Below are 19,157 nucleotides of genomic sequence, written 5' to 3' on the forward strand. Positions count from 1 at the left end.
CCCCTGCAGACAAATTAGGGCCTTGGTTAGTCTCACTTACATGCAGAGCAGTAAGGGTGCTAGGTTGAGGTTAAGACCGGTCTGTACCTTTAAAATGAAAAATACCGGGCGCCTGGGTGGCTCAGTGGGTTAAGCCGCTGCCTTCGGCTCAGGTCATGATCTCAGGGTCCTGGGATCGAGTCCCGCATCGGGCTCTCTGCTCAGCAGGGAGCCTGCTTCCTCCTCTCTCTCTCTCTGCCTGCCTCTCTGTCTACTTGTGATCTCTCTCTGTCAAATAAATAAATAAAATCTTTAAAAAATAAATAAATAAAATGAAAAATACCTTCAAACGCCCTTTAATTCTAATAAAGTAAAAGGACAAACACACACTACAGTGGGAATTAGCACACAGTTCTACTTTGTTTCAGATAGCATACCTGACCCATACAAACCAATACTCGTAGGGATTTTCAGCTTTGTCAAGTACTAATCCACTCATATTCAGTGAGGTTATACCCCTATCCTGAAAATATGAAAACACATAGCAATCTGGCTAATCCTGAAGTCAATGGCTGGCAAAAGACAAACAACAATTTGAGCAACTCTTCACTCAGTGATGGAATGATCTATATCCATGAAATTGCCATGCCCCCAAATTTACTTTGAAATGTTAAACAAACATATGATTTTAAGGAAACTTTGGAATTAGTTAAACTGACTGAACAGAAACACTCAAAATGAATATAATTTATTATCTTCTCTGCCCAGAGCAGGAAACGGCAAATACCAAATAAGAATACAGTGATCTCGCTATTGAACAAAACCTGCATAATCACATTATGGCATAATCACACAAGACTATGGTTTTATAAATCTTAAAATTTATTTAAAAAATGTAATTACAGGGACGCCTGGGTGGCTCAGTTGGTTAAGCAGCTGCCTTCGGCTCAGGTCATGATCCCAGCGTCCTGGGATCGAGTCCCGCAGGGAGCCTGCTTCTCCCTCTGCCTCTGCCTGCCAATCTGTCTGCCTGTGCTCGCTCTCTCCCCTTCTCTCTCTGATAAATAAATAAAATCTTTAAAAAAATAAAAAATAAAAAATGTAATTACAGGGGCGACTGTGTGGCTCAGTGGGTTAAGCCTCTGCCTTTGGCTCAGTTCATGATCTCAGGATCCTGAGATCATGCCCCACATCGGGCTCTCTGCTTAGCAGGAAGCCTGCTTCCCCCTCTCTCTCTTTGCCTGCTTGTGATCTCTCTGTCAAATGAATAAATAAAATCTTTTTTTAAAAATGTAATTGCAGGGATGCCTGGTGGCTCAGCTGGTTAAACCGCTGCCTTCAGCTCAAGTCATGATCCCAGGGTCCTGGGATCAAGTCCCTCATTGGGCTCCTTGCTCAGTGGGGAGCCTGCTTCTCTCTCTGCCTCTGCCTGTCACTCTGCCTGCTTATGCTTTCTCTCTCTGACAAATAAATAAATTATACCTTTTAAAAAATAAATAATAAAATAAAAATTTAATTACAAAAACATATAATTTCTCTATCATAAGAAATACTGAGAACTCTTTCCTCATTTTCTCTGTTTTACTATTATAAATTAAAAATAGAGATACCTATAAGCAGCTGCCTTCGGCTCAGGTCATGATCCCGGCGTCCTGGGATCGAGTCCCACATCGGGATCCTTGCTTGGCAGGGAGCCTGCTTCTCCCTCTGTCTCTGCCTGCCATTCTGTCTGCCTGTGCTCGCTCTCTCTCCTGCTCTCTCTGATAAATAAATAAAATCTTTAAAAAAAAAAAATAGAGATACCTATAAGCCATAGGAGACACGTCATCCTCAAAAGAATGTTTGGAGATACTTCTCACATAAGAGCTCAACGTTTTCATCAACTTCCTACTGGGTACTGCCCATTTCAAAAAATGTAGGGACTGTTTTATGATGACAAGCATTTAAAAATACAAGTATGGCCTTATAAAGATTCTGCCTCATTTCCCCAGTTTAAATGAGCTTCTTGAGAACTAAGCCTTCCTCATGAGAGCCTAGAATCACCAGAGAAAGAAAAGTTACCTCCCATTACTCATTTTTTTTTCCTTCTCCCTAGGAGATGACTTAGAAATCTAGAATCTAGTTTAGTGCTGGTGGGAACATTTTTACATAATTTATGGGTGAAAGAAACAAGAGTCAGGCATTCCTACTGAATGCTTGACCAGATTCCCATCTAGCCTCAAGGGAAAGAATCTTCAACAGGTCAATCAATCAGCATGGCTCCCAGCCCTGGTAGGCCTGTAGGTGTGATGGGATAAAAGGCTTTGTTTTCCATTGCCCAGTTTCCTGGATAAAGTTAGTTTAGAGCCTATGTTACCAGGGTGACACCAAGACCATTATCACTCAGTCTAAAGCGGCTTGCTTTAATAAACTATTTTGTAGGAATTTCATCACAAAGGCCATACTTCCTCTGAACCGTGAAGCTGTAAAACACTACTACCATACTGCTACTATAAAAATATAGTATCAGGGGCGCCTGGGTGGCTCATGGATTAAAGCCTCTGCCTTCGGCTCAGGTCATGATCCCAGGGTCCTGGGATAGAGCCCACATAGAGTTCTCTGCTCAGCAGGGAGCCTGCCTCCTCCTCTCTCTCTGCCTGCTTCTTTGCCTATTTGTGATCTCTGTCTGTCAAATAAATAAATAAAATCTTTAAAAATATATATATAGTATCAAAATTCTTCTACAATAGCTACTCATAGTACTTTTCATACCTCCTAAAAACACACACAGTGTAATAGATCCCCTTATATCATTGTGTTTCAGACCCAACACGGTAGTAAGAACTCTGGACTAGGAGCCAAAAGACTTGAGTTATGATTCCACTTGCACTGCATATTCATTGTGTACCACCCTTGATCAAGTCACATAATTCTTTAAGCTCTAAATTTCATGTCTGTAAACATAGATAAATTCTGCTTTACCTACCTCACGGGGCTGTTGTAAGTGGAATGAGGACACTGAAAGTTAGAGGGCCTTGCAAATATAAGATAGTATGGCCTTTCATTCTCTGTAAATAATCATTTAAGCATCAAAAGTAACAGTAATGCTTTCTAGTAGGCCATAATTCATGCAAAGAATATGAATTTAAAATACATGACATACATACTTAATTGTATGTGTTCATACTATCCCTGAAGAATACATAAAAAATGTATTTTCACTACATACCCTTTTGTACTTTTGAATTTTGTGCCAAATGGAAAGAAAAAGTCAAAGATAATTCCAGTTTAAGCTTAAACAGAGACACTAATGAAAATATTTGGAATACATCTTCATGGCTGAGGCAACAGAAGGAGTTTGACAATACACTCATCACAGTCCATGTTTTTCTATTTTCCTTCTCTTCCACTGTCTATTTCAAAGGGATTGTAGGGGTATGGGGGCAGAGTATGGGAAATCCACTCTCTGGGACATATCAAGTAGCAATCTGGCCCTCTCAAGAGTCCTAGATTGGTAGTTCTGTTCTAAGAAAAGCACATTAACCATTTTATGGTTTAGTTTTCCTAGTATGGTCAACTTTAATGTGGGAGTTTTACAGTGAGAGGTGCAAACAAAATTCTTTGAAAGACATGGTATGATTAAGAAACAGAGTATCAATTTTGTTATGGCATCCTTTATATTTGTATGGCATCCTTTATATTCTTAATTTATTTGCTATCTCAGTTAATTTGGAATAGCTAAATACAGGTCCAAATTTGTCATAGCAATAGCTACTATAGCCAAAAGCAAGGCGGGAAACTAAAATAGAAAACTTCCAGGCATCTGACAATATTATTAAAGTTTACACCCAGTAAATCTGGAATGATTCTGTCAATGTAGTTCAGTACCTCCAATCTGACTATGTTACTTCTGTAAGTTTGAAAACATAAAACCAAAAAATGCATATAAAATTGCCAGATGCAAAAAAAGTCCCAAATAAAATATAATTTCTCATGCACTATACCCAAGTATCTAAAAATATCACATTTCTTCCATTCCGACCAGTGTTTAGTGCACTGTTTACTTTAACTTGTCTAAAGAGAAGCACACAGCGCTGAGCTGCCAGAATGCGCAGAACCCTTTCCGTATAACCCAGAGCAGATGACTAGTGCTTCTGAAAGAGAAGAGCTGTGATTCAGGGACTTGACTTTCATCTGAATAAGAGAGCCACAGCATAACTCTGAAGGATGTGTAAGTTTTGAAGCAGAAGCCGGCACAAAGACAGAAATGAGGTTAGGTGAGAGAGATAAAGACCATTTGAATCCTGGGAAATGCTATGCTGAAATGGGGGAAGAACAGTATCTCATACCTCAGCATCAGTGGACATGAAAAGTGTCAGAGCAGCAGATATTTTTACACAGATAGTCTCTCCTTGAAAGAGAGTCACGTCAAGAAACTGAATAGGCAAAAGTAATCACTACTGAACAATACAGCAGTTATGGAGAAAGATAAATATAACAGACAAATGTAAAAAAGAAAACCTGAATCCAGTTAAAGATAATGACAGATACAGCTATTAGAACCTATAGAAACTCCTATAAGTGGTCCTGACCAAAAGCTATAAAGGGTATTATGTCCTAAAACTCATAAAATCGTCAGAAGGTCAAGGAATGAACATAATTTAAAGAGACTTTATCCAAGACATTTTCAAATTTGGGGGACTTCTTCCATACACCTCACAACTGTCTGAGTGAGGCACGGCAAAATTGAACACCACCTATGTAGTCCAAAATCACTTCCCCATGCACCCCTGTACCATTCTACCTTTCCACTTAAGTTAAAAATGGGGAATTCAGGCACCTGGGTGGCTCAGTGGGTTAAGCCTCTGCCTTCAGCTCAGGTCATGATCTCAGGGTCCTGGGATCGAGCCCCACATCAGGCTCTCTGCTCAGCAGGGAGCCTGCTTCCCCCCCCCCTCTGTCTACCTCTCTGCCTACTTGTGATCTCTCTCTGTGTGTCAAATAAATACAATCTTTAAAAAAAATATAAATAAATAAAAATAAAAATGGGGAATTCGTGGGTACCTGGGTGCCTCAGTCAGTTAAGCCTTTGGCTTAGGTAATGATTCCAGGGTCCTGGGATTGAGCCCTACATCAGGCTCTCTTCCTCTGCAGACAGCCTGCTTCTCCCTCTGCCTTACTCTCATGAATAAATAAAATCTTTTAAATAAATAAATAAAATAAACCCCCTTCTTTTAAAAAAAAAATGGGGAAGTCTTTTGTGCAACGTCATACAATCATCTGCTGGCTGAATGGACTAAGGTTCCATATGAATGCTATTAACTACAGAAAAAAAATCAAATCTGTGTGAAAACTGAACTGGAAAAATTTAGCATATCTGAGCATTCTTTTGAGATTTAAAAACACAGCTATAAAACAAATATAATCATTCAAATATCAAAAACAAAACCAGTACCCCAACACAAAAATCCAAACTCAAAAGAAAACTCCACCTTTTCCTTTATTTTCCTGTAATTCCAATTCAAGGAAGGAGCATAATTTAAAGAGACTTTATCCAAGATAAAACCCCAAATCTAAAACCTGTCATGTCACACCTAGGAAACAACACTTAATGACTATTTTCAGGAGCTAGTCTGTAGCCAAACTGTCATATGAAAAAGATGGTGTGTGTTTAATACCTGTGCGTCATACACATAAGTAAATCTTCGGATTCCCTATCACATCTAATCCTCTATCTACTTGGTAATGCCTCCACTTAATATTCTTCTATCTGGCATGTAACTTCTTTTGAATGACAACAAAACTACACATTAAAATTTAGCAGACCTACAGGAATATTCTGGTCAAGAACTCATCATTGGGTAGTTCCTAATGACTGGTACTGATGTGTGTGCTACAAAAACCTGTTGGTTACCACAGCAAACTGGACGAGTACGCGTTAGCATGGCAAAGGGATGCTGAGTCAGGGTCCATCCTGGTCCTCTGGTCCCCTTTTTCCTCCAAAAAAAATGAGACTGGTAACTTCTCTCCAGAAAGAGAAAATGTGGGCACTGGGGCTGAACTATACATTTTAAAGTGGTAAATTTTGTAAATTTTATGCTATATTATGAGTATTTATCATAAAATACCAATGCAAGAAAGAAATGGGCTTTAACGTGAGATTTGAACCCTCAACTACTCAACAGAAATTCTGGATGATTTCCTTCTAGCCTCAATCCTCTTAAAACACACTTTATAAGTGGAGCAGAGAATTAGGGAACTCTTATACGCTAGGGTTCACAGCTTGAAATAGGAACTAGACAGTCAAAGAAATCATGAAATTAAGTAATTTGGCTGACAGTCCCATAAATAAATCTACAGGCTCTGTGGACTATGGATGAGATTTGTTCTTGTTTTAATTTGGGCACTAGGCTCCTGGCTTAGAAATAAACTGCAAACTCTGATCATAATCTCTCTCTTGTTGGAGGTGCAGTGTACAAATACATTATCTACAGAGTCTTAAATGATGGATCAGATGATCCAACAAACAAATGATCATCCCACAGCAAAAACAAGAAAAGCTGACACATGTGGTGGATGGAATGACTACTACCAGAAACTGGATATGCAACCATGATTCTTTAATACAGTGGTCTATATGCGGATTGATCATGTCCCTAGGTGATAATGTTCCACTCTCCAGTCTGGGCTGAAGAAGGACCACAAGAAGGCACTGATAACTAAGACCAACTCTGTCGACATGACTTAAGACTAAAGACCGTCTGTGCTCAACATGACATGCTTGTTATTTCAGGGAATCTCTGCCCAAAAAAGACAGACTATAAATCAGTTAATAACTTCACTATTTGATTCAGGGAATTCCTAGGAGATCAATGTATCAGAGTCAAGAGTCTTCTAGTCTGAGCAAATAACTTCCTAATTGAATATGCTTATGTGTCAAGAATTGCTTTGGGACACGTGGGTGGCTCAGTTGGGCTCAGTTCATGTTCCCAGGGTCCTAGATCAAGTTCCACATTAGGCTCCTTCCTCAGTGGGGAGTCTGCTTCTCCCTCTGCTTCTGCTTGCTTGCTCTCTGACAAATAAAATCTTCAAAAAAAAAGAATCGCTTTAAGACCTTTACATTGAAGTGTCCACCAATCCCAAATTATTATATCACAGATCTGTCCAATAACAATCAATACCCTTCTTTAGAAGGCCATTTGAAACCATTTGATCTCAGACCTCAAGGCCACTGAAATATCCCAATTTTGACTTCTTCCTGTCAAGGTGGTGTTCTCCTTTCTGTATTAAGTTCTAATAAATTCAGCTTTGCTTTATTAACAGATTGGTGAAATTTAGGAGAGTTTATCAGGGTCTATGCCATTTGGTTAAGGTACAGCTCAAGGAAGGAAATCCATAGCTAAACTGGGAAAAAACTCAATTGATAACATTTTAAAAACTGAATCTTCGGCGGGGGGTACAAACATCATTAATGTGCATAATATAATCTAATAAAATCTTTGAAAATTTCCCACATTTTTTCTTTCTTAGAAATATCAATCTACAGTTGAGAGAACAAGGTACTACTAAGTATATAGCAATAATCACCACTATGTCAAACTATAAATGCTGAAATGCTTAATTAAACACTTACTTGGGGAAATACTGACGGATTAACATAAACGTTAATAAAGATGCAGTATTTTACAAGAGTTACCCATAATCTTCAGATCATATCTTTGCCTTTTTAAAGTCATAATTTTCTTTTATAAAATGATTTGATTTTGAAACCAAAGTGCAAAGAACAAAAGACCAGGAGGATCCTTTTAATGGTACTCCAACTGAGCTAATGATCACTACATGGCCTAAATAAGTCACAACTCCCAATGCTTCCACTGGAATAGGTGGAAAACTAAATAAAAAGCGAGACATTTTAACTCTGTTTGCATACCTAATATGATTTCATAAAAACAATACTACCTTTCTGAAGAAGGGGAAATACTGCCATTCAAAAGGAGAAGTGAAAGTAAAGAAAGGGAGTAAATAGTTCACTGGGAGAAGTGAAAGGAGGTAAGTGGAACCACTGCAGATCCTTCGAGAATCACTGTTTTAAAACACTTCATAGGGGCGCCTGGGTGGCTCAGTGGGTTAGGCCTCTGCTTTCGGCTCAGGTCATGATCCCAGGGTCCTGGGATCGAGCCCCACATCTGGTTCTCTGCTCAGCGGGGAGCCTGCTTCCTCCTCTCTCTCTGTCTATCTCTCTGCCTACTTGTGATCTCTGTCTGTCAAATAAATAAATAAATCTTTAAAAAAAAAAAAACACTTCATAAAGTACGTCGATGGCTCAAATATGTATTACTTCTCAGGTAAAGAACGTTCACCTCCAGTAACTGAAAAAAGGACACTCCCAACTATTTCTAAGCACTCATTACTATATAGTCTATAGGACTGGTTCTGCAGCATAGACTGGAAAGAACTGGGATCAGATTTACGTTCTTCAAGGTACTAGCTGGACTGATTTGACTCTTGGAGGCTAGATTTCCTATCTATAAATGAGGATGAGTATTTATTATATACGTAGGAATAAGTAAGACAAAACATATAAAGCACCTATGAGTGCTCACTGTAAGCTATAATAAGTATTATCTATAATAATATTGTTATAGTATACTTCTAGAAGAATGTCAACTTTGTACTGCCTTAACTCTAAAATAAATAAATCAATCCCTAAAATAAGGGAAAGAAATAAATAAAAAGAGGTTTTCTTTTTAAACCTCAACTTAAAAGTTTATAGTTATATAGATTCTTAGCTACAGGAAGGCAACTTCAGTTTAAAGAGTTGAATTACATTAGGATAAACTGGAATAAAGGCATAAATTTTTTTTAAAAGATTTTATTTATTTATTTATTTGACAGAAATCACAAGTAACCAGAGAGGCAGGTGGAAAGAGAGGGGGAAACAGGCTCCCCACTCAGCAGAGAAACTGATGCAGGTTTCGATCCCAGGACCCTGAGATCACGACCTGAGCCGAAGGTAGAGGCTTAAGCCACTGAGCCACCCAGGTCCCCCAAGGCATAAATTAATTTAGGAAATTATGGTAGAAAAATCTTATCCCAATGGAAAGAACAGTCTTTAAATGGCTTCATCAAGTTTACTTAGCACAAATAAGTGTGTGTAGAATTTCTGCCTGCCCCTCACCCTAATCTCTCAATCTAACATCCATATACATATCCAGGCATGGTATCTATTTTGAACTTCATTTAGGTTGTTTCTAAGTAAACATCAGAGGATTAAATAGTTCTTGTTTTCTTCACTCACGTTTTAAGTCTCCAAGAACCTTTATATTTAAATGCAACTGTTCAGATGCAGTTATCTTTAAATATGCAAACAAACCAAGGCTATTAGTCACCTAATAACACTTTTCTCAATCACTTGGGAAATGTTTTTAGTTCACCACGGGCAGTCAATGCACTTTTCTCATCACATCAAACTCAAATTGATTCATTCTGTGAAAATAAATATTACTTGTGGCCAACTGGCCAACTTAATAATAAGATCAATGATTGACAATTCAATCTAAATGTCCTGCATTCATCTGGGTTTGTTACCTCAAATCACCTAACAGCCACCTGTAAACAGGTAGTGTAATGCAGTGCAAAATGGTGGCTCAGTTGGTTAAGCTTCTGCCTTGGGCTCAGGTAATGATCCCAGGGTCCTGGGACTGAGTCCCTCACTGGGCTCCCTGTTCAGTGGGGAGTCTACTTCTTCATCTCCTTCTGCCGCTTCCCCCTGCTTGTGCTCATGTGCTCACTTGTGCTTTCTCTCAAATAAAATCTTAAGGAAGGAAGGAAAGGAAGGAAGGAAGGAAGAAAGGAGCGAGTACAAAAGAGGTCCAGGACTACACTACCGTAATTCTTCTGAATACACTCAGATCTTCAACACTGTCTTTTAACATTTTGATAACCACAATTATTATTCTTCAGGAGAATATTGGGAAATGTAATGTTTAAAATACAGGGCTTTGACTAAAGGTCTTTGAATCTTTAGTCTACATCAGAAACAGAGAAGATAAGGACTAGAGGAAAGTCTGCTATGTCGAAGATAATATATTAAATTCCAACATCTGATACCAATGAAATACCTCAAAGATCACAGAAAAAGCACAGAATAAATAATTTAAGTGAGCCACAAAAAGCTTTGGAAAAGTTCATTCTCCAAGAGAAATCTTACTAAATAACCCACATTACAGAACTTGACTGGGCAAATGCTCTCTACATTAGGCAGAACATACCCAATTCATATACCTATTCAGAAGCAAGAGATGATACCTAATGACAGAAAACATAGTTTTGTTTCAATTTCAAAAGGGAAAAAGAGATGGGGTGGGGTGGATAGTAGAAAGTCAATTTGGGATTGCTCTCTTGCTCTCAAAATCTTGCTTCTGGGGCCAAGGAATTTTTTTTTTAGGGCATTTACCTATATTCTCTATGTTCCTTATTTTTACCACATTATGCAAGGGAAAAAAACTTCAAGCATTTAAATGAGACTTGCCTTTCCGTAACATATACTAAATAAAATCCACAAAATGAAACACTCTACAACTCATTTACAATATCCACTTCAGTTGTAAATAGTATGGTATACTTGTATGTGTCTACTGTGAGTCATTTGTGTGGTTAAGAATCTTACAATGTGGGGCACCTGCCTGGCTCAGTGGGTTAAAGCCTCTGCCTTTAGCTCAGGTCATGATCCCGGGGTCCTGGGATCGAGCCCTGCATCCGGCTCTCTGCTCTGTGGGGAGCCTGCTTTCTTCTCTCTCTCTCTGCCTGCCTCTCTGCCTACTTGTGATCTCTGTCAAATAAATAAATAAAAATAAAATATAAAAAAAAAATCTTACAATGCTATGGTGCTGATAGCTAATTATGGCATTAAGGTAAGGAATTCAGATGCATATACACAAACTAACCTAGGTGATCCACAACAGATTTTAAAATAAAAATAAAATTTAGGACATACTAAGATATCTTAGATTATTTTATCTCATTAAGTAACTTATTAAAAACCTTTAGCTAGAACTTCAATTTCTAAACTTTATCTCTAAATTAACAATTACACAAGGAGGGGCACCTAACTGGCTCAGCCAGTGAGGTGTGTGACTTGGTCTCGGGGTTGTAGGAGCCCTAAGTTGGATGTCGAGATTGCTTAAAATAAAATCTTAAAAAAAAACTTAGCCAATGCTCATTTTAAAATATAAATATGGAGTAATTTTGGCCTCAGAGCAAGTTAATGAGGTTTCAGAAAAGTGAATACATTAATACCTTCTTTCTAAAAGGTTTGCCACTGAATAAATGATCTCACTATCCATGACTTATAAAAATAATTTATTCAACCGGTTACTAAAATTGTCCCTGTCTAGACAAAGAAACAGTGTATAGAAATGGGAAGCTGACTTCCCTGGTTTAAGACAGTCTCTGGGAGCACCGGGGTGGCTCAGTTGGTTTAGTGTTCAACTCCTGATTTTGCCTCAGGTCATGACCTCAGGATCGTGAGCTTGAGCCCCATATCAGGCTCTATGATGAGTGTGGAGACCACTTAGGATTCTCTCTCCCTCTCCCTCTGCCCCTCTCCCTGCAACCCCGGCTTGTACAGACCCTCTTGAAAAATACATACATACATACATACTAGTCTCCTATTAGTTCACTTTAGGGCCATTAAAAACTCCCAAGTTTTTCTGGTTTTATTTTGTTCCTCTTCTCTCTTGGGGTAGTGCCTTAATTAAAAATAAACACAAGGGCGCCTGGGTGGCTCAGTGGGTTAAGCCTCTGCCTTCGGCTCAGGTCATGATCTCAGGGTCCTGGGATCGAGCCCCACATCAGGCTCTCTGTTCAACAGGGACCTTGCTTCCTCCTCTCTCTCTGCCTACTTGTGATCTCTCTGTCAAATAAATAAATAAAATCTTAAAAAACAAAATAAAAATAAACACAAGAGAATTCCTAAGTTACCTTTTCAAACTTTTCCCTGTTTCACCAATACCTTAATAAATATAATTATACATCCTAAGTCTCAGAAACACAAAAACAGAAAAAATAAACAGCAGATTCTTTTTCCAGAGATGAATAATCACCCTTGCCTTAGAATTTAAGATTAGTTTAATTTAGGATTAACTATTAATTAATTTAAGATAAACTACTTAAGATTAAATAGTTTACATCATCAACTGCCCCCAAAATAGATCAGACAAAAGTATCTTGCTTCTATGTATTGCCTTAAGGCTACAGATTCCATATATGACAAAACTGAATTTTTTTTTTCATATTCAGTTTTCTTTTTGTTTAGTGAGGAAACTAACAGACCAGGTAAGACTGTGATATTGTTAATTTCAATTCTGATTCTACCAGTTAACTTGTGCTATTATTTGGGAGAAGCCAATCGTTAATCTCATCCTTTGCCATTAGAATTTTTGAATCTGAGGGGCGCCTGGGTGGCTCAATGGGTTAAAGCCTCTGCCTTCAGCTCAGGTCATGGTCCCAGGGTCTTGGGATCGAGCCCTGCATTGGGGTCTCTGCTCAGCGGCAGCGGGGAGCCTGCTTCCTCCTTTCTTTGTCTGCTTCTCTGCCTACTTGTGGTCTCTGTCTGTCAAATAAATAAAATCTTAAAAAAAAATTTTTTTTTTGGATCTGAACTATGGTAAAAAGAGAAAAACACATTTTTTAAAAACCATTCTCCTATAAAAAATAGACCCACCCTTTCTGAAGCCCTCTGACAATTTTGATAGTATAACTACCAACTCACAACAGCTTACATCTGTGAAAAATATCCACTTCCAAATAGAAGGATCATTTAAATTGTCTCTGATGCCAAAAGTTGCTTTCTTGTGAGATATATATATACATATATATACATGGTATTGATTTAATCTACTGACGGCAGCTTAAACTTTGATTTTCAGAACAGAAGAATAACTAATTCAGGATGAAAGATTTCAACTCTTGAAGTCAATGTTCAGGATCAGTCTCTGAATGAGAACCTGACTCACAGCAAGTACTGGAGCTGCTCCTCCATTCTAAAAATATCTGCCACAGGGCACCTTATTCATTCCAAACTGAATAAGAATTTCAAATCTATGTTCTAATTCTTACTTGGTGCAACCATGACATCACAGAGCAGGCAAATGCACAAGAAATTCTGCTACAGGAATTTGGCTACGAGTTTTACCTATCTTGAAAATCTTCCTTTAAACATTAAAATCCTAATGAAATAAATTCACAAAACCCCTACTCTCTCTGGCAATATTTTTCTTTTCAGATAACTGAGGGCAGTGGGGCATCTGGGTGGGTGAGTTGGTTGGTCGTCCGACTTAGGTTGGTCCTCCGACTTAGGTTTCTGGCTCTGGTCCTGATCTCAGGGTGTGGGACTGAGACCCATAATGGGTTCCACACACAGCACAGAGTCTGCTTAGGATTCTCTCCCTATCCCTCTGCCCCTCCCTCTTTCCCTCTCTCTGAAATAAAATAATCTTTTAAATAAATAAATAAATAGCTGAGGGCAGTTCCAGGAAGGCAGTGATCATAGTTTGGGCCATCACAACATGAGGGACACACTGGCATTCAATATACATTTATTTGGTTGACAGAAATTCTACCTGATTCTCTAGGCTTCCAAAGGCAAGCTGTCAGTTACTGAGGTCACAATGAAATAAAGAGCTTCTCCCCAACTTCTTCCTTTTGGGTCTATGTTTCAGGTTTTTAAATTTTAACATCAGTGCCACATTAAAACCAAAACTATGCAATGACTTCAAGCTGGATGGGACAAGAAATTACTAAATAAAGAGATCAAAGAGCACTATTCTCAGAAAATTAAGCCCACTATTTCGGTTTCTTGATGGAAAAGTACTACGACAGAGAAGAAAAGGGTTATCAAGAATTACATTTCTGGGGTCAAAATGGCGAGCAGGCCTGCCGCTGCAGCATCAAGCCAGTGGCTGGAGGGTATTCAAAAGTGGTACTACAATGCTGCAGGGTTCAACAGACTGAGGTTAATGCAAGATGATATGATATGTGAGATGATGTGAAAGAAGATGTAAGAAGGCTTCCTGAAAACCTTTACAATGACAGGATGTTTCGCATTAAGAAGGCACTGGAACTGACCATGAGGCATCAGATCTTGTCTAAAGAGCAATGGACAAAATATGAAGAGAATAAATTCTACCTTGAACCATATCTGAAAATTATTCGGGAAAGGAAAGAGAGAGAAGAAGGGGCAAAGAAGTAATCATGGAGTTGAAAACTGGTTGCAGCTGCCCTCAAGTATTTTTAAGAAGTTAAATAAACACGAAATGTACAATTTAGAACTATCTGAGCTGGAAATGTATTGCTTTAAATAGATGTCTATTATCATTATTAAAAAAAAAAAAAAGAATTACATTTCTGGAGTTCCTCTGCAAACGTCTGAAGGAATTCATCACCATTATTTATTTAAATCCAATTCTCCAGGTAGAAACTGCTCATGCTTCAAAAGAAGCTTTTAGAAATGACCAAGAAAAAAAAAAAATCCCACATGAATAAACACCAATGGATTAGATCTGAAGGGGAAAAAAAGACAACTTCTGAAAGTCAACTCATCTCATGAGACAACTTATGTTGTCTCTTTAACTCCCACCCCGCCACCACCCCATATCTATCCTTTTAATAACTTCTAAAATCAGGCAGATATAAACTGGTTATAACTTATGTGTAAGGTAACTTTCTGCCTCAGAAATCAATCAATCTCATGCAGAATCTCTCAGTAAACTCTGCCTCATTTCCTTCTTGCAAGCACCTATCTGGGACAGTTACAAGACTGCCTGACTTTGGGAAGCACGTGTGAGGCACAAAGCAATGCGTGTGGATGAACACCAGTCAGCCTCATGTAAGGCGCGGAAAGGACCTGCATTTTCTTAGTTCCATGGGGAGGGAAGAAATGTTGACAGGGAGAGGGGCTGACCATTAAAAGAAAAAAAGAGGGACGCCTGGGTGGCTCAGTTGGTTAAGCGGCTGCCTTCGGCTCAGGTCATGATCCCAGCGTCCTGGGATCGAGTCCCACCATCGGGCTCCTTGCTCCACAGGGAGCCTGCTTCTCCCTCTGACTCTGCCTGCCACTGTCTGCCTGTGCTTGCTGTCTCTCTCTCTCTGACAAATAAATAAATAAAATCTTTAAAAAAAAAGAAAAAGAAAACAGAGCTAAAGAGCAAAATGTGACTATATCCCCAGGATAAAAAATGGAAAAATAGGGGCGCCTGGGTGGCTCAGTGGGTTAAGCCGCTGCCTTCGGCTCGGGTCATGATCCCAGGGTCCTGGGTTCGGGCCCCGCATCGGGCTCTCTGCTCAGCGGGGAGCCTGCTTCTCCCTCTCTCTCTGCCTGCCTCTCTGCCTACTTGTGATCTCTCTCTCTGTCAAATAAATAAATAAAATCTTTAAAAAAAAAAAATGGAAAAATAATTAAGAGGAAATCATAGGAACGCCATCTTCTAGACAGAAAGAAAACCCCTCTTCTTAGTTTTTCAACAGCTGCTTAAGGAAAGGCTTCCTAGCTAGCTTCCACGGAGTCTAACAAAGCCGCTCCTCTGTTCTTCCCCAACTCCACTCGGTCCGCCATCTGAGTGCCCCGGATCTAACTCAACAAAGATTCTGCATAAAATTTTCAGTGGTCTTTATCCAACTAAAATTTGCTGCTAAATTAAAGAATAAAAAGGAACTTTACTCTTTTGTAAAGGGGAAATACATACATCACCTACTAAACAGGGAACTGTTTCCATCTAATTGTCTCAAACCACTGCAAACACACATTCAACTTGTCATGTGAGCGGCAATTTTGTTTTGTGAGAAATGAAACTCTTAAGTTATACTTCTGTTCTACAGAAAGTAGAAAACTTTTCTTATAATATAGGGAGAAGGGAGATAAAAGCCAGAAGAATCTGTTTTAGCCTTAATTTTTAAAAAAGTGAAAGGGGAAATACAGACGGCTATGTCTTAACTCTTGTTGAAACCATCGTTTTTTATTAAAAAACTTTTATTTAAAAAAACCTTGTATTAAAAAAAGAAAAAACTAAAACTAAAGTATAACAAAATTAAAACTGATAAAAAGGGGTGCTCAGAGGGTTAAGCCTCTGCCTTCGGCTCAGGTCACAGTCTCAGGGTCCTGGGATCAAGCCCCGCATCAGCATCAGCAGGGAGCCTGCTTCCCCCCAACCCTCTGCCTGCCTCTCTGCCTACCTGTGATCTCTCTCAAATAAATAAATAAAATCTTTAAAAAAAAATAAAGCTGATAAAAAGAATTTTGATGCTTTTTAAAGATGTTACTAAAACTGTGCTATGTTTATTCTGAACAATCTCAAAACCTGTAAGTACTAGCAAGGGATAAGAATTTACTATGCTTCCCATTAAGGCCTGATGCTGACTTAGAATCTCCACATGCTTTTTAAAAAAGAATCTCTATACATATTCTTGACTCAAACTACATGGCATACTTATACCATTTAAATTTAGGTCAACTATATTCAGTGTATGTGGTATTTCGGAGGTTATTGCAGAGTTGGCAATTTACTGGTTACAATAAGTGAGGGAAAGAAGAATAAAGGATGGTGGTGCCCTGCTCAGTGGGGAGTCTGATTCTCTCTCTGCCCCTCCCTGCTGCTTGTGTTCTCACTCTCTCTCAAATAAATAAAGAAAATCTGAAAAGAATAATAGTAAATCAGGAATACACACTGGTATTCACTTACACTTTTTTTTTTTTAAGGATTTTATTTATTTATTTGACAGAGATCACAAGCAGGCAGAGAGAAAGGAAGGGAAGCAGGCTCCCTGCTGAGCAGAGAGCCCGACTTGGGGCTCGATCCCAGGACCCTGGGATCATGACCTGAGCTGAAGTCAGAGGCTTCAGCTAACCCACTAACCCACCCAGGCACCCCATAGTATTCACTTACACTGAATAAAAGCTGCCCTGGTGTTACTGGGCCAAACAGATGTAAGCAGGCACATAACTTTTTATACTAATATAAAAATTATGAAAAGGGGCTAAGTGTGCTAAATGTCCTTAAATGGACAGGACAGTACTGCACACTGAGGAATGGTCCCTCCTAACCACCAAAAGCATTCCTACTGAAAAACACCGACTTAAACCATGTTCACATTAGCACCTCAAAAGGTTAAGTACCTACTGATTCTTATCCTAAAATATTTAAATATAAGGTATCTGTCTTACCAACAAAATATTCCACTACATGCAAATTGAAAATATAATTTCCCCAAATTTTGTTTGAAAAGTCACACAACTATTAGCTATTCAAATTTTAGAAAAAACATCAACTATTTTAAGAGATATTTAATTTTTCAGTTATTTCTCACTTAGTTTGAACCAGGCTTATAATTCCCTCTGAGCTTTAACCATTTTTTTGACAAACCAGGCAAGAACATTTATAAGCACTTCTCTGTAAGGCTGAAATGTAGTATTTTCCTTTGAATTTTTAGAAAGTGTAATTTCATTAGCTGCCTCAAGATACAAGTATAGTGTATCTCTTTAGTAAAGCATTAAACTGTATTACAGAGGTGCGTGGGTCGTTTGGTCAGTTAAGGATCTGACTCTTGATTTTAGCTCAGGTCGTGGTCTCAAGCTCTGCATCAGAATCCGTGCTAGGAGTCTGTTTCAGGTTCTCTCTCTCTCTCCCTCCATCTCTGCCCCCTCGGCCACCACCACCCCCGCCCCAATCTTGCCTGTACATGTGCCCTCTCTCTCTAAAATAAATGAATAATTTTTTAAAATCTTTAAACTGTATTATAAAGGGTTCTATGTTCTTGAAGGGTGAAAATCTGTCTATTCCATTTTTTTATACACAGTGCCTAGTACATTTAGTACAAATAGTAGGTACTTCTATTTGTTTCAAGAATAAGTGAACAAAGTTACTGAAAACTAATAAGCCATATGATAAAGAAAATCTACCTGTGTGCCTTTATTTTCAGGAGAATTAGCTAATTTTATATTGAAAAGCCTTAACAGTAATTTTATATGATTAAGAAACATTTGGATGAAGATCACAATGAATTAAATGACCACCCTAGCATAGGACAAAGAACAGGAAGAGCCCACTTATTTGGAAAACGTAACACACCTAGTCAACACAAGATAAAATACACAGAAGTAAGAGAAAGGAGGACAGCAATTGGTTCCTTCTATTTGTCATGTTCTGATCTCTCTCCATCGCAAAGAACTACAAATTTTAGTCCATCTTCCATCACTTAACCCACACCTAGAATAAGTATTTGCAAATCAGTTTCCTTCTAGATATTTGGTCAGGGGAGGAGGGTTAGTAGAAGAGGAAGAGATGATTATTCAGAGAAGACACAGTTGTGGAGTAGTACCAGCACTGCAAGGAATACGAAATTGACTGTACTAATCTTGTCCTAAAAAGTATATACTTTCCTTTCTTACAATAGTCATCAAAAGCTTTTCTCTAAAGATGGGTGAGAGATTCCATCAAGTTTTGAGTACATGTTTTTATAATGTGGCCAAACGTTAAAGCTGGTGGGAAAAAGAGCTGCAAGACTCAACTGACAAGATCCCATGATGTCCTGGAATCTTAATATATCTCGGCCAATATGCTGACTTAAAAAGATAAGCACATGGGGAGCAGCGGCTCTGCTTCATGCCAGGCAGTGTCTCCGCAGGGTGTGGGTTTCCTAGTGGAACAGCAGTCACACCATATGGTGCTGCTTTTATTGGCAGAGGCAGGACAGAAGCTGCCAAAAATTCAATGTGCTATTTTGGGCCATGAAACGTGATAATTCCCAAATTTAAAACATTACGATTTTTAAACCAAAAAAGATCTTTTTTAAGATTTTAAATATTGGACTTTTGTAATTCAAGGCTCAACTAGGTAACAGCTGTCTTTGAATTAAGACAAAGACACAAACAAAAATCAAAAGTTGGGGAATAAGCTTGGCAGCTATTCTCTGAAAATAGTATTTTTTAAGGATTTAAACAAACTCTATAGTTATATTATAAATGTAAGGGTGTAATGTGTAGAAACAGTTTCTGAAATACTACATTTTGAAAACACTGAACAAGCGCAGTTGATGTGAGATGGTTAAAAGACGGTTCATCAATAGGATGGGTTCTGTTCTTTCTCTCTAGCCACTTCTGTAAGTTCTAGCAAAGCAATACAATTTCAACTACTCAAATAAGATGA

General features: G+C 38.5%; 1 protein-coding gene and 1 pseudogene across 2 annotated transcripts in view; one reads left to right on the top strand and one right to left on the bottom strand.

The window, feature by feature from the left end:
• The window catches only part of GLG1 (golgi glycoprotein 1), a 162,112-nt gene that overhangs the window by 79,927 nt on the left and 63,028 nt on the right, over positions 1–19,157 (bottom strand). The window lies entirely within an intron of this gene.
• LOC132005825 (cytochrome b-c1 complex subunit 7-like) lies at positions 13,875–14,209 on the top strand (annotated as a pseudogene).

The sequence above is a fragment of the Mustela nigripes genome, chromosome 17, assembly GCF_022355385.1.
Source record: "Mustela nigripes isolate SB6536 chromosome 17, MUSNIG.SB6536, whole genome shotgun sequence".
NCBI lineage: Eukaryota > Metazoa > Chordata > Mammalia > Carnivora > Mustelidae > Mustela > Mustela nigripes.